This window comes from Micropterus salmoides, unplaced genomic scaffold (genome assembly GCF_014851395.1).
Source record: "Micropterus salmoides isolate LMB-PRFRI ecotype aquatic unplaced genomic scaffold, ASM1485139v1 Ms_hic_scaffold_3, whole genome shotgun sequence".
Lineage (NCBI taxonomy): Eukaryota > Metazoa > Chordata > Actinopteri > Centrarchiformes > Centrarchidae > Micropterus > Micropterus salmoides.
The window spans coordinates 34,915,370-34,929,387 of NW_024042261.1; the positions used below are offsets into that span (position 1 = coordinate 34,915,370).

The window sequence follows — 14,018 nt, forward strand, 5'->3', positions numbered from 1 at the left end:
TTATCACTGATATTTGTAGTCCTGTTTTAGGTACCACATAGCATGTGTGTGTGTGTGTGTGTGTGTGTGTGTGTGTGTGTGTGTGTGTGTGTGTGTGTGCGCCTCTGTGTTTGACCTGTGAGAGGCATTGAAGGCGTTAATTGAATGACACTTGCTCATGTTATAATATTACAGATGGCTTAGATGTTATGTTGCTATCTACAGTATGTTGTCAATAGATTTCTGAGCACTTTTTCTGCTAAATGAATCATAGATTGTGTACGTGCATCAGAAGAAACTTAAATTTAGACACAATGTAAGGGAAATATGTACAAGATGATACAGTTCTCACATGGGCGGCACGGTGGTACAGTGGTTAGAACAGTCCAAAGACATGGAGTGTGAATGGTTGTTCTTGTCTATGTGCCCTGCGAAGGACTGGCGACAATTCTCACATGACAGTCATTGTCCTGGCAGGATTTACTTGTTTAATGCTACAACCCTAGTCTGTTTTTTGTTTGTTGAAATTCTGCAAAAGTAAAGCCAATTGAACTAAGGCTAAAAAAGGCTAATTGATGCTAAAGCTCAGTATGTCTCTAATTCACTTCCACGCTGATGCTGTATCAGGTCATCATATTACGTTGACAATTTGTGGCTAGCATTCAGCAGTCTCACTATTCCTGCTATTAGAGATTGTATGTGATGAGCCTTCAGAGTATTCAGAGCGAGTAACAGTGAGTGGCTGCTGAACAAGTATTGACAGGAAACATGGATGGACGCTAATGAACCCATATGAGCTGTTGTACAAAATCAGATGTGTGACTGTGAAGTTAGCAGGCTGCAGTTTTATCTGTGTATGGTATAAACAAATCCTGGCAGTACATCTGTTCTGAAAAAAAAGCCAAAGAGCTACTGTTTCTTGTGAAGAAACACTACATGTATTATCGTAAAGCTTAGCACCTATGCTACCATCTGAAAACAAGAGACAAGAAGACAGTTCAGGAAGATTTTCACAAAGTTCATTGAACACAAGATTAGGTAAGACAGGCTAGATGCTGGGGGGGGTGGCAGGTGAGAAGGTGGCAGGTGAGAGCACGGGCAGGCAAGGCAGGGAACAGGGTGGCTGACTGAGAAGTGAGTCCGTGATGGTGAATCTCCAACTAGGCGTTCTCCGAAATCAGAGTGGCACGAGAGCAGAGCAGGGTCTCCAGGAACACTAAGGCACGACTTAATAATCTGGCAGGGAACTGAGGAGATGGCAGGGTATAAGAGCTCGTCCTGATGATAAAAGGACACAGGTGTGCCAAAAGCAGATTGCCTGCAGCTGGGGAGAAACGCCCAGTGTTCCAGTGGCGCAACCCACAACTTCACCCTGAAGGAGAGGAATGAAGGGATGACCGAGAGGAAGAGGGAGAGGGAGAGGGAGACAGAGGCCACACACAGACAGACAAAAAACAAACCCCACCAAGCACCTTTCACATGCTCAAAAAGGGACAAAATAAACTCAATACAAACACACAACACACCAACAGCCACCTCCCCGCTTGTGGCGGTGTGACAAAATATTGCAATACTGAGTGTACTGCAGTATTGAAAACTCTCATACTTGATGGTGCATGCAGCTGACTGTAGCATAATGGCTTGATCCTCTGTAGTCTCATCCTCGGCAGGAAACTGAACTCCCCTGGTGGGAGCAGAATGATGGAGCCAAGGCACACTGTGTGTATATGTTATCTGTGCACACACTGTAAGGCAACCTTTGAATCGGTTGACACTAGAGCTGGAATGATTATTAGATCAGTTGAAACGCAGAAAATTAATAGGCAAATCTTTTAATAATCCATTAAGAAGCAGAGCTAATTTACTGTATCTAACATAAATGCCGACCATTTGATGCAACTTCTTAAATGAGAGGATGTGCTGCTTTTCCTTGTCTTACATTATAGTAAACTGAATTTCTTTAGGTTTTGGACTGTTGGTCATGGTGATATGGTATTTTTCACTATTTCATAATGCTTTAATAAACCAAACATTTAAACAATCAAATAAATGATTGGCAGATTGCTTGATAATGAAAGTAATAGCCCGTGACATGTATACAGGTACCACAGCTTGCAATGGTCAGTGCATAGAAGTGAATGTGTGCTCCTCAAAACAAAACAATTTTTGCTGTCGATTTTCTGCTGAAAATGGTCTTGTACAGTCAGAACAGAAAAGCTTAAAATAAACCAGTGAAGTTGAGGTATTACATCATCTCACCGGCCTTGTCTAATCAGCTCACTGATCACTGTAACATTATGGTTGTTGGCTGTACAGGTAGGCAGCTCCACCCACTACTGGCATATAAACTGCTCATTATGTCTAATTACTTTATGCCTGTCTCTTTCTTCTTCTATAGTTGGCATTGTGAAGTTGGTGTGTGAGAAAAAATGTGTATGTGTGTGTAGCCTTGTGCATGTTAGCATGTGTGAGCATGTCTATTATGTGGGCATATGATGTGGGGAAATTGGCTGACTGGTGTGTAATAATATAAAATGTAGAGAGAGCAGCACTGCGAGGCCTGAGAGTGCCGAGCCGTTTCCATTATAGATTCATAGGTCATGTGCTTCTCTGAAGGCAGAGTTGGGTTACTGGAAAATGCTTACAGGAGGAGAGAGAGAGAGAATGTCAGAGACAGAGGAGAGGAGGTGAGGTGAAAACATTATAGTTTCTTGTTTTATTTGCTTTTTTCCCCCTGCAAATGATAATATGTTGTTTTATATACAGTTACTTTGTACAAAAGTGCACCTATCAAATCTGCTGTTGCTCTGATGTATAAAGGAGTCCATTATGTTTTTTACTACCACGAGCTGAAGTATCAGAATATTGCTGACTGCATTTCTTTGTTTGCATCTTCAGTTGAAAGTATGTAATTTGGCTGACAGTAAAAAACAGCAACAACCTACTCAAAACTTGTCATATCTCACACTACGCAGTGAACAGTGAAATCTCTCTCTCTCTCTCTCTATATATATATATATATATATATATATATGTATATGTATATATATATATATATATATATATATATATATATATATATGTGCGTGTATACATGGGTGTATATGTCTGTCTAAATTGTAACCAGTGTGGCATCTTGGCCAGGTCTCGAGATTTCAGTCTCAAGGGACTGGCTGGTTAAATAAATATAATACGGTGAAAGAAAAATCACAATGCAGATAGAAAAATTGGCCTGAAAAAGACATATTCTGTTTGTATATTGTGGACTTTTGGAAAGTGATGACATTTTGGCTCAACATTGAGGATAAAATTAGCTTTACAATCTACAGTATTATGTCAATGTGATCCTTCTTCCAAATATAGAAGTACAAATGTGTATTTGTGTTTGCATGCATCTCTAATGGTCCCAGCTCATGCTCTTCAGTAGCAGACTGTAGTCACACCAGGCCGTCTAGCTGTTGGCAGATAGACAGGGTTTAGCTTCTGAAGTCATACATGGCAACCATGTCCATCCCACAAACCTGCACCATGGCCATTGCTAAGTAGCTTAAATCTTTTTTGCAAGATAAAGTTCATGTGATTTGGCTTCTTATCGTGGCAATACGGATAAGGATTTGTACACATTGCTGACTAGAAACACTTTTCTGTTCCTCTGCACTGTGCTGAAGCTACAGAGTTCCTGAACTTGATTATATTTGTTTATTTTTTTCAAAAAAAAAAAACTTTATGAAGTGAACAAAGTAAATTAAAACACAAAAAAGAAATTAACAGAAGGTTAAACAGGCAAAAAAGATTTTTAAAAAATCATTAAACAACCGTCACTGGGTTGGAATATGAATTGCATTAGCTGTACAATTTCAGAGCTCATTGTTGTACGTTCTGTCCAAACACTCTGCATCTTGTGTCCTGGTTGTTTCACTCAGCTTGTGTCCTCTGAGAGTCTATTTTTGTAATCGGGTAAGAACCTCTCTCTGCTATAAAGAAATCTGTTTTTAGGGTAGCATCAGCCATCAGTATGTGTATATGTATTTCAGCATGTACAGTATGTGTAAACCGTGTGAATGAGCTTTTACCAGGGAACTGAATTTGATCTCTTCAACTTAAATGTCCCAGAGAATCTTTGATAGCCAAACCCCTCTTCTTTAGTGAAAGCGCACTTTACATCAAAGTCTCTTAAAGGTGTCTGTCTCCCCCTCTTTTCCTCATCAACACACCCTTAAGCACAGAGCTCTGTACTGCCTGTAGCTACCTAAAAGCTAACATCAGGGTCAAAGCATAACATGACATTAGTCATACCTAAACCTTGAAATATCTCTATCCTCTTATAAGAAAATTGATTTGTTTACAAAGGCTAGGAACATAAACCAATCTAACTTTAGGAAACAGACAGAGACACAAGGTCTTACAGTGTCCATCATTATCAAATCAGATTTGTTTTTGATTCCACCAAATTTTCTACCCCTACCCTACCCCCAGTTATGATCACTCTTATATGTACCTTGGTTGATGGTTAATTGTGTAGGTAGTATTTGAAGAAAGAGAAAATTATAGTAATATTTTGTACTGTGACCTTAACACAAGAACTGTAGGTGGGATCGCATCCTCACAGGGCTTTCACACCAAAAAGGACAAGGTCAGCATTTTGCAGAGCAAGGCCTTTATCTCTAATGAAGAGAGCTGCTGACCTCCACATTGCTCATCCGATGGGATTCTGGCAATGTCGGGAGGTGGAAGTTATGACAGTGGAGAAGTTCTACACTCCAGTCCTCCTGGGGTCTAGGTAACAAACCTCCAGCCCAACAGAATATATCACAGAGCACTGTGGAGGGTTATAAAGTTCAGGTTATAATGTTTAGATTCAGATTTAGTCCATAGCGTCATAGTTAGCTGTCTTGGGTGGCTCTTCAATCTGAGCACTACCTTGCACAAACTGTTCGTTCTTGCAGGTTTGGTCTAAACATTACATTTACTCATTTAGTCCAAAGCAACTTACAATTGCTGTATACATGACAGAGGTCCCATGCCTCTGGAGCAACTAGGGGTTAAGTGTCTTGCTCACGAACACATTGGTGGATGTGTCGCAGTGGGATCAAACCCAGGTCTCCCGCACAAAAGGTATGTGTCTTATTCACGGAGCCATTGCTATCACTACAACAGTCCTCATATCCTGTAGGCTGAACAAATTTAAGTTTACCCTTGTTGTATTGTCCAAGTTCCAGTTTCACCATTCTCCTTCAGGTGGTGTTGCCTGTATAAAAGCTCAGTGAATAATGTCCCATGGCCACTGTCTTCCAGGTGAGCCTGGAAAACTCAGTAGGAGTAAAACTCTCTTCTCTCAGTAGCTATTGACAGTGCACCCCTGAGCAAAACACCATCAACGGCGTCTGTGTTTGTCAGTGTGGGACCTCTTGTGGGATTCTGAGAGGATGTAACTATGTGAAAAGAGCACATAAATGAAGATTAAAACAACAATCTTCCATCAGTGAGTGTCTCAGTGATGGGGGAGACCCAAGCAGAGGAAGATTTTTTGTTTGATAATATTGATGCATCTTGTGTGCTGTTTCGGTTGTGACATCAAGCAGCAGCTGGAGCGGCTTCCTGTGCTTGCGCCGGTTGACAGGTAACCACTGTCCAATCCCCTCTCCCCTTCTCCCTGTCTTCCCTCCTTCTTCGTACAGCGTACAGTATGTGTGAAGGTCATTCCTGCTTCTCTCTCTGTCTCTCTCTCTCTCTCAAGCTCAATCCTCTCCCCTTTAACCAGGGGACAGGAAACATGTCTGCTTTGGAGCATTGAGATTCAGCCTTCAACAGTAGGTGTTAATGTAGTTTAGTGTTGAGGGCCAAATCTAATAAGCTGAGGTTTGCAGTGTTCTGAATGTGTAATGCATTGTTTAATCAATAACTGTGCTGTTCTGTCGCTGCAGGATGACTGGGCTTTCTTAGTGGGACATATCTGAAAACATGTGGATCATAACATGAAACTATGACAAAGTTTGTGAATGAATGAATGACCTGAGCGAAAACATTTGTACCAAAGCTCAAAGAAGGTTTATGCCCAGATACAAAGATACATTTTGTTGAGCCACTTGTTCAGGTTTCAGGTTTCTAACCAAAAATATATCCTATTAGTTTTATTTACAGAGCTAGAAGTCAATGTAACACTAGTCTGCACGCACGCAAAGACGTGCCTAGTCAGTCTATAATGTCTGAAATGTAACTCTGCAGTGATGTTGACCAAATAGAAGCTGCAGGCTGTTAGGGGTGATTTGCTTCAGTTGCACCAGACTGTGTTTGTTTGTGTATGAGGGTATGCGGGGGTGTGTGTGAGTGCATAGTGAAAATGGCTTCCTCCCCATGCAGTTGCTAGCCTAAATCCAGTAGGCGCTTGATTCCTGTCCTCTTCTCTCCCATTATGCTTGATAATTAATTGGCCTCATTAACTCATTATGATTAGCAACCTCAGCCTCTGCTGTCCTGATCCCACTCTCTCTGTTTTGTATCACACACAAGTAAAGAGAGGAATAGTTTGAGATGAATAGTGTGAAAAGGCTTGATATTTAAATATAGTATTTGAATGTTAAAACATCTGTTTGGTGTTGTGTCTCTGTGACTGCTTCTTGTATGTTGTTTCATGTTGTGAAACCTCCTTTTTATAGCATCAAATAACCAAACTTATCAGAAATATTAATACTTGAACATGCATCATGTGTCATAAGAACTACCTAAAATGACAGAAACCACCAAAAACTTACCATATTTGACATGTACTCCAATTTTTTAGTTTGGGCCATCTCCCATCTGCTAAAATGCAGCCAGCAGCCAGGAGGCAAACGAGATGTTTTGGCTTCACTTTTGGGAAGCTGTCATGTCGTCTATCTTTATATACAGTCATTGGTTTGCACACAGTCATTGGTTTGCAGAGATAACAGTTGAACACTACTAAACACTAGTTGCCCCATGAGTCAAAACACAATTATTTAACAGAGAAACAATTTAAATCCTTACTAATAGTGGACAAAAGTTTGGCCTGAAGGTGACGCTATGTGTTTTCCTAAATCCTGTATGCTCTGTACAGTTGGCACGTTTGGATATATTAGCCTCAGCTTGTCAGGCTCAGCTACGCAATGGCAGACTTTAATCAGCTAAAGTCTCGGCTTTACTTGGGCTCGGCCATGCATTGAGCTAACATGCTAACATTAGGAGTTCCTCCAAAACACAGCGAATGTTAGTGGTAGCATGTCTACATTTAGCATGTTGACGTATGTATGTTTGTCACCTATTGGATGTTGGAACATTTATTACATAATGTTAAACAACATTTTAAATGTTACATGCTAAAAGTTATCATGTTAAGCAAAGTAATATGGTAACATTTGGCTTGTTAGCCTGCTAATGTTACCATGTTTCCATATCCAATTACCATTTGTCTGAATTTATGGCTAAGGCTGACAGTCTTTTGTCATAATCTGGACTTAATGTGTTTGAAATGTTTGCGTGTTTGTGGTGCTAGATGAAATGTTGGGATCACAAGCACCTTTAGTTTCTGTAGCAAACATTATGGTACGATTGTTGAGATATTTCTTTCTGCACTGATGTTAGAATTGCCTGTTCTGTTCTGCCCTCTGATTTATAATCAGTAAAACTCTTTTGTATTAAACTTTTATTTTGAAAGATCTGCCTTTATTTTGATACTGCAGGAGACATGCCCTGCATTCTGGGGTAGGAAACCTCAGTTGAGAGTTGCAGGTGTAGATGTGCACATGGTGAAGTTTTCACCTGTGTCTTCGCTTTTCTTTCTCCCCCGAAAGCAATGGCTGTAAGTTTTTTGGTTGTTTAATACATTATTTGACATGTATAAGTGACCTAGGTTTACTTCCTGTGTACAATGTTAGTTGTAAATGCACATAATTAACAGGAATTCATTCTAGTGTGAGAGAGATGCTAATTTGTGATAAAGTTAGGCTAGATGCTAATGGTAACACATAATTTACATGTAATTTGGTTTATGGCTAGTGTTAGCTCTTATTGGCCAGCTGTTTTGTAGTCATACAGCAACTTTGTTTGTTGCCAAAGAGACATTATAAGTATTTCCTGCCTTTTGTTTATTTCAGTTTCACTCATAAGTTTTCACCTGTCGAACATGAAGATCAAAGTCAATAAAGGAGCAAGGCGCCCGCTTCCTGGCTCGTGAAAATTGAGTTTGGCTGGCTGTTGACGTAACGGAAACAGTACACACTAGAGCTAAGTTAATAAAATTATTTTTAAAAACTAACAACATATCTTTATCTCTTTTTGATATATACTACATTATGCAACTGCCTCACACACAAAGCCCTGTGTGCATTAAGCTTTGACCTGTAGTTTTGTGCTGGCTCTGCAGTACAGGAGAAAGTGTGTGCGTAAAAGAGGGAGTGTGTGTAGGTGTGCTTGTAGGCGGGTGGTGTGTGGTGAGAACATCAATGGAGCAGTGATGATACCAGCACTCTCTCTGAGAGCAAATGGTAAACTGAGATGGATATCTGCTGTTATATTTTTATTCTTCAATCAATTCCAGTTTTATTTAGATTCTTTAGCATTACTGTTCATGCAGCATTCACGCAAAGCATAAAGAACTAGACTGAACTGAGACAGTGATGCTGGGGAAGACAGAGAAGGCTGAAACCCTGCTGTCAAGACACTTATCCTTCAAAGACAGCTCTGCCTTGACTGGCCTTCATGCACACCAGAAGAGTTTAAACCTTAATCTGTTTGCTCACTTTTCTGCAAATTTTTGTTTATTTTGTCTTCAGAAGACTTCTGGTTTTAAGAGTAACCCATAAACGTTAACAGTGAACATTTAATTTTCTGGTCAAATTCTTATTATTGCTTTTAAACTGAGTTAACAAGCACCCAGTGTATTTACCTCTTTCTTTTCTAGTTCATAGTGCTGCGAAATGAAAGGAATCTCAACAGAGTGTCCTACACCTCCCAAACCGTAGAGCACTCTGAGCTTTCTGAAGCTCTCAGTACAGAAAGACACACTCAAGGGGGGTTGACAAAAGTCAAAAAAAACAACAAAATAAAACATGTTCAGTGCTTCTCTTCCTACAGTCAAAGTGATGCTTTTACAGCAGCACAGGGGAAGAGAAGAGGGCACCTTTTAGATAGATGGGACAACAGCGCTCATCTCCGCCTCTAGCTGGGCACCTTTTGGATAAAAGATTTTGTCTGTCATGATTGTGTTATGGGGACACTCTTTCCTTTTGGGGGCAAAACAGAAGTCCAAATAACGTAAGGTCAATGTAAAGTCCTTTGAATTGATGGATACATGACTGTGTGTGTATCTGTAAACCTACTCTAGTTATGTTAACATTAGTTTTACTTCCATTTGTTTCCTCTAGCATTTTTTGCTAACAAGTGGACATCATGCCACCAGTTGCTGACCTAGACTATTATTTACAAATTACTAGGGCTGGGCATGTTAACATTAATTAATTAATGCCACCAATTACTTTATCGCACTTTAACGCATTTTTTTAATTATTATTTTGAAAGTCCATTGCTCACTGGCTCTACACATGCAATCCATGGGTCACAGGAGGGGTGGGATGTTGATGTCTCTTTTCCAATTGATTTGTGCTGCACGTCACGTACAAAAAGTTCAAGACAATTCAACTTTGAGTTGGCCATGCTCGACCACTTCACCTTCACCCAACTCTAACAGGGAAACTTGCTACTGATTGAACATAGACTGTTTCTGCTGCTCCCTGATAAAAGAAAAATGTTTCTGCTGATACCTGTTCAGAAACATTTGCACATAACAATGCGATTAATCGAAAGAAAATCATGTGATTAATCGCGATTAAAAATTTTAATCGTTGCCCAGCACTACAAATAACAAATAATACACACTAATAATAATAAGAAAACATGAGGATGATTTCCAGGAGGTGGTGATGTTTTGTACTAATCATCATAATATATTATTTAAGAAGTTAATAAAATTCCTTCTGCTGCTTGATTATTTGTAGTATGAATGGCTCCTGCCGCTGCCATTGCATGCATCACTTTCTGTGTTTCCTCATGAAAGAGATATACTACTGAGATATACACTATGAACAGAATAGAGTTTGAATCTGAAAAATGTCACCAATTATTCATTTAGAAAGTGATTGCTATCACCTGGAACATTGTTGTTGCCGTTTGGTCGTACGAGCAGATTTTTGACAAGTGGAGTAAATATTGACGCGGTAGCTGCAGTAGCCTGAGTGTGACAGACACACACAGACCAGCAGAGTGTCAGCAGTGACGCTCAGGAGCAGATGTCTGCTGTAATATACAGACCAGACAGCAGAATGAGGACAACCCATCTGTTACTGTTAGCGTCAGTCTTCTGTCAGGAGTCCTCTCACACTGTCCTTCAGGACTCTTATTCCTCCTTTTCTTCTTCACGTTGCCTGTTTCTTGTGTTTGATTTTGTTCTTGGCCAATTTAGTGTGGGTTCATATATTCTTTTAGTATTCAATCACATCAGTACAATCATTTTTTATTATCACATAATTGAGTAAAATATCTATAAAATATTTCATTATATCTTTTCACTGAGTAATGAGTGTATAGCTTGTTAAACAGTGTAAATTTGCTGTCCCCTCAAAATTACACATCACACAGCCATTAATGTCTAAACCGCTGGCAACAAAAGTGAGTACACCCCTGAGTGAAAATGTCCAAATTTGGCCCAATTAGCCATTTTCCCTCCCCGGTGTCATGTGAATCGTTAGTGTTACAGGGCCTCAGGTGTGTTAAATTTGGTGTTATCGCTCTCACACTCCAGCATACTGGTCACTGGAAGTTCAACATGGCACCTCATGGCAAAGAACTCTCTGAGGATCTGACAAAAGAATTGTTGCTCTACCTAAAGATGGCCGAGGCTACAAGAAGATTGGCAAGACCCTGAAACTGAGCTGCAGCACGGTGGCCACGACCATACAGTGATTCAACAGGACAGGTTCCACTATAGCTTCTCCTGCGTGCTTTGAAAGGGAGGGGTGAGCAATGAATGATGGTGCATTCATGTGGTGTTGGAATAATAAAAAAGATATAAAAAAGTGTACATGGGACATAAAGAAGTATACAGAACTTTTATTCTTGCAAAATCAGTATTGTGTGTATATATATTGCAAACATGTAATTTGTAATATGCTTATAACGGTTAGTTTGCTGTCCATGTAGAGTGAACTAGATGTCTGGGTGTTTATATGCTTTGATAATGAAAATCCAACACATCTTAGTAGGAGCATCCATGTTGATTCCATATTTTGACTAAAGAGCACATGAACACACAGTGAAGTCAGAAGAATGACTTCATAACTCGGGACATGGGGCCATGTGAATGCACTGTGAGCCACAGGTTGCAATTCACAATCCTCACCGCTAGATGTCACTAAAACTTACATACTGAAACTTTAAATAGTATTTGACAAAAGACAATTTAAGGTATTTTAATAAAAGTTTTTTTAGTAAAGATTTACTTACATCACCAGATGGACATGTAAAATGTAGAAGAAACTCAAACATTGTTTTAATAGAAAAAGAAAAAGACAGTACTGACCACACTTCACAGGCAACACGCTTACCATTTTAAATGGTTACATTCACCCAGTGACTTTGAATTGCACTTCTATAAAGTTGGGCCACTTGCAAGAGACAGATTAAAAAGAAGAGTGGCTCAAAATCAATACAGAAGAGGCAGAGATACCGTGGCTTTTAGTCCCAGGCGTGGGCCAAGCTCCAAAAACACTTGATCCTTCAATTCCCATAAAGCAACTCAATAGCATCTTTCATTAGACCCACCCTACCTGATAAACACCAATGTCTTTCAAACTCCCTGCACCCAGTTTGTAATGTAAAGAGTCCTGTCTCTAAGCTCATGCCATGATTATTCTAATGACAACAGAAGATATTACACTACTGTTTTCACCGGCTGACTGAACTGATCTCGAGTCAAACTAAAAAGAAAATACAGCTGTTATGTGCTGGATTTTCCTTCACATTGTTTCGGATCAGGTTGCTGTGGTATCTCTGAAGATACTGTTTGTGTGAGCAGTGCAACATCATGATCCTCTTTGAACTGCAGACTGAGTATGTGTGAGTAGCAGCTCTCAGCCTGTGGGTGAAGCTACTCGAGCCCACGCAGCTCTCCCACTTACAGCAGAGGACGGCAAGCATCAGCAGGGAAACGCTACACCAGAATGAAGGCTGACATAACAGTGGAAGTTACAGGACAAAGAGTCGTGTAGTGCAGCCTGCTGTGCAGCTTTTAATTCCTCTCCATGTTCTATGTGTGTTAACGTATAAACACATTTATACCTGAGAGATGCACAGTCATTTGTTCCTGGAACGAAATATCATAGAAGATTTTTGCTCTCTTGGATGCAGGTGAATCAGAAGTTCAAGCCATTAGTGTTTGTATTTTTTGAGAGTAACCTTAATTTAATGTAACAGTATGTTTTACAACATATTACCATAAATAGTGTTTTCCATGTATGGTCTTTTCTATATAATGTGGTCTACTATATTATTATTATCTTACATGTACTAATTTGTTAAAATCTTTTGCAAACTCTAAATGCAAATAAAGGCTGAAATAACTATAGTAACCTTCAGCTTTCATACTTTCTAAGGTAGGCTACCAGTATTTTGAACAAGAGTTTTTTGCAAAATATAGCCAAGTTGAGTTCAGTGATTGAAGCAAATAAACTCCTGGGCTATGACATTGGTATTTTCAAAAATTACATATGTTTTGTCAAAAAAAACATTTTATTTTGTAATATCTGGCTTAACATTCACCATATAGCTCTGGAGGGTAAGTGATGGTTTTGGCAAGGACTTTAAACCTATGATGTTTTTAATATTACTTTGTTATATGGCCAGAGACTAGACCAACCAGAGATTTCCTCAACCATTTTCACACAACCTGTCCGGGGGTTTGGAAGTTCTGTGTCTGTAGATTTTATCATAACCTGAGTGAGTCAGGCGGGATTATGTCCTCTGTGGATGGTGAGTCACTTACTTATTTTACTGTCTTGGTGAAATGCCTTGGCAGAGTCTAAAATTACCACCTGCCAGGCACCTAATGCTGGGAAACGTAATGGGTCACTCAAACAGGCCAGTAACTTAATTGTTCCTGAAGTTTCAAAATCTCTTGTAATTTCAAGTTCTATAGGTTTATGAAACACCATTTGACAATGTGTATTTGGTATATTTCCCTAAAACAAATTTGTACTTATTTTATTTACATACCTTTAGAGGTGAACAAACAGTTGTTATTTTGAATGTTAGGAGCTAATTCTACGCAGACTACATTATTGTGATAACTAGTAATTTATAATACTTTCAAAATTGGCAATATTCTATTAAAATCTACTAGCAATATTTAATAGCTATGCGATGGATATCAGTCTGTTGGTCGGTGGGTCGACCAGCACTTTCAGTCAGACTAAAATAACTCAACAACTACTAAATAGATTGCCATGCCATTTTTTATACAGGCTTTTATTGTCCCCAGAGGATGAATCATAATTACTTTTGTGATCTTCTGACTTTTCATTTAGCACTATTATCAGGTCATGACCACATACCTGCAAAACTAATGACATTCCCATCAGTCTCAGTCATACTTTGTGTTTTGTGGTAATTTGCAAAAGTTAACTGTTTAATATGAGCATATTAGCATGCCGACAATAGTATTTATTTCAAAGCACCGCTGTGCTTATGTACACGCTCACAGAGTTGTAATTAAGTAAGTAAGGATTATTTGTATAGCACCTTCACAGATAAAAATCACAAAGTGCTTCACAGTAAAATGTAATACAATACAACAGTAAAATACAATGTATAAGAAAATTTTAAATACAGATGGAAAACATAGAATTTTTTAAAAAGAGCAGCAGAACAGCGCAGCTATTTATTAAATAAAAATGTAACTTTATTAGCAGCCAAAATGATACATTACTTGAATGTTTGGTAGTTTTTTTGTCTTTGCTTGGTTTGCTCTTCTT

General features: G+C 39.1%; 1 protein-coding gene and 1 long non-coding RNA gene across 3 annotated transcripts in view; both read left to right on the forward strand.

The window, feature by feature from the left end:
* The window catches only part of LOC119882832 (spectrin beta chain, non-erythrocytic 4-like), an 87,707-nt gene that overhangs the window by 48,808 nt on the left and 24,881 nt on the right, over window positions 1-14,018 (forward strand). The window lies entirely within an intron of this gene.
* On the forward strand, window positions 7,695-8,254 carry LOC119882834. Its single transcript, XR_005440553.1, has 2 exons — window positions 7,695-7,795; window positions 8,091-8,254. It is a non-coding gene; the product is annotated as an uncharacterized LOC119882834 (long non-coding RNA).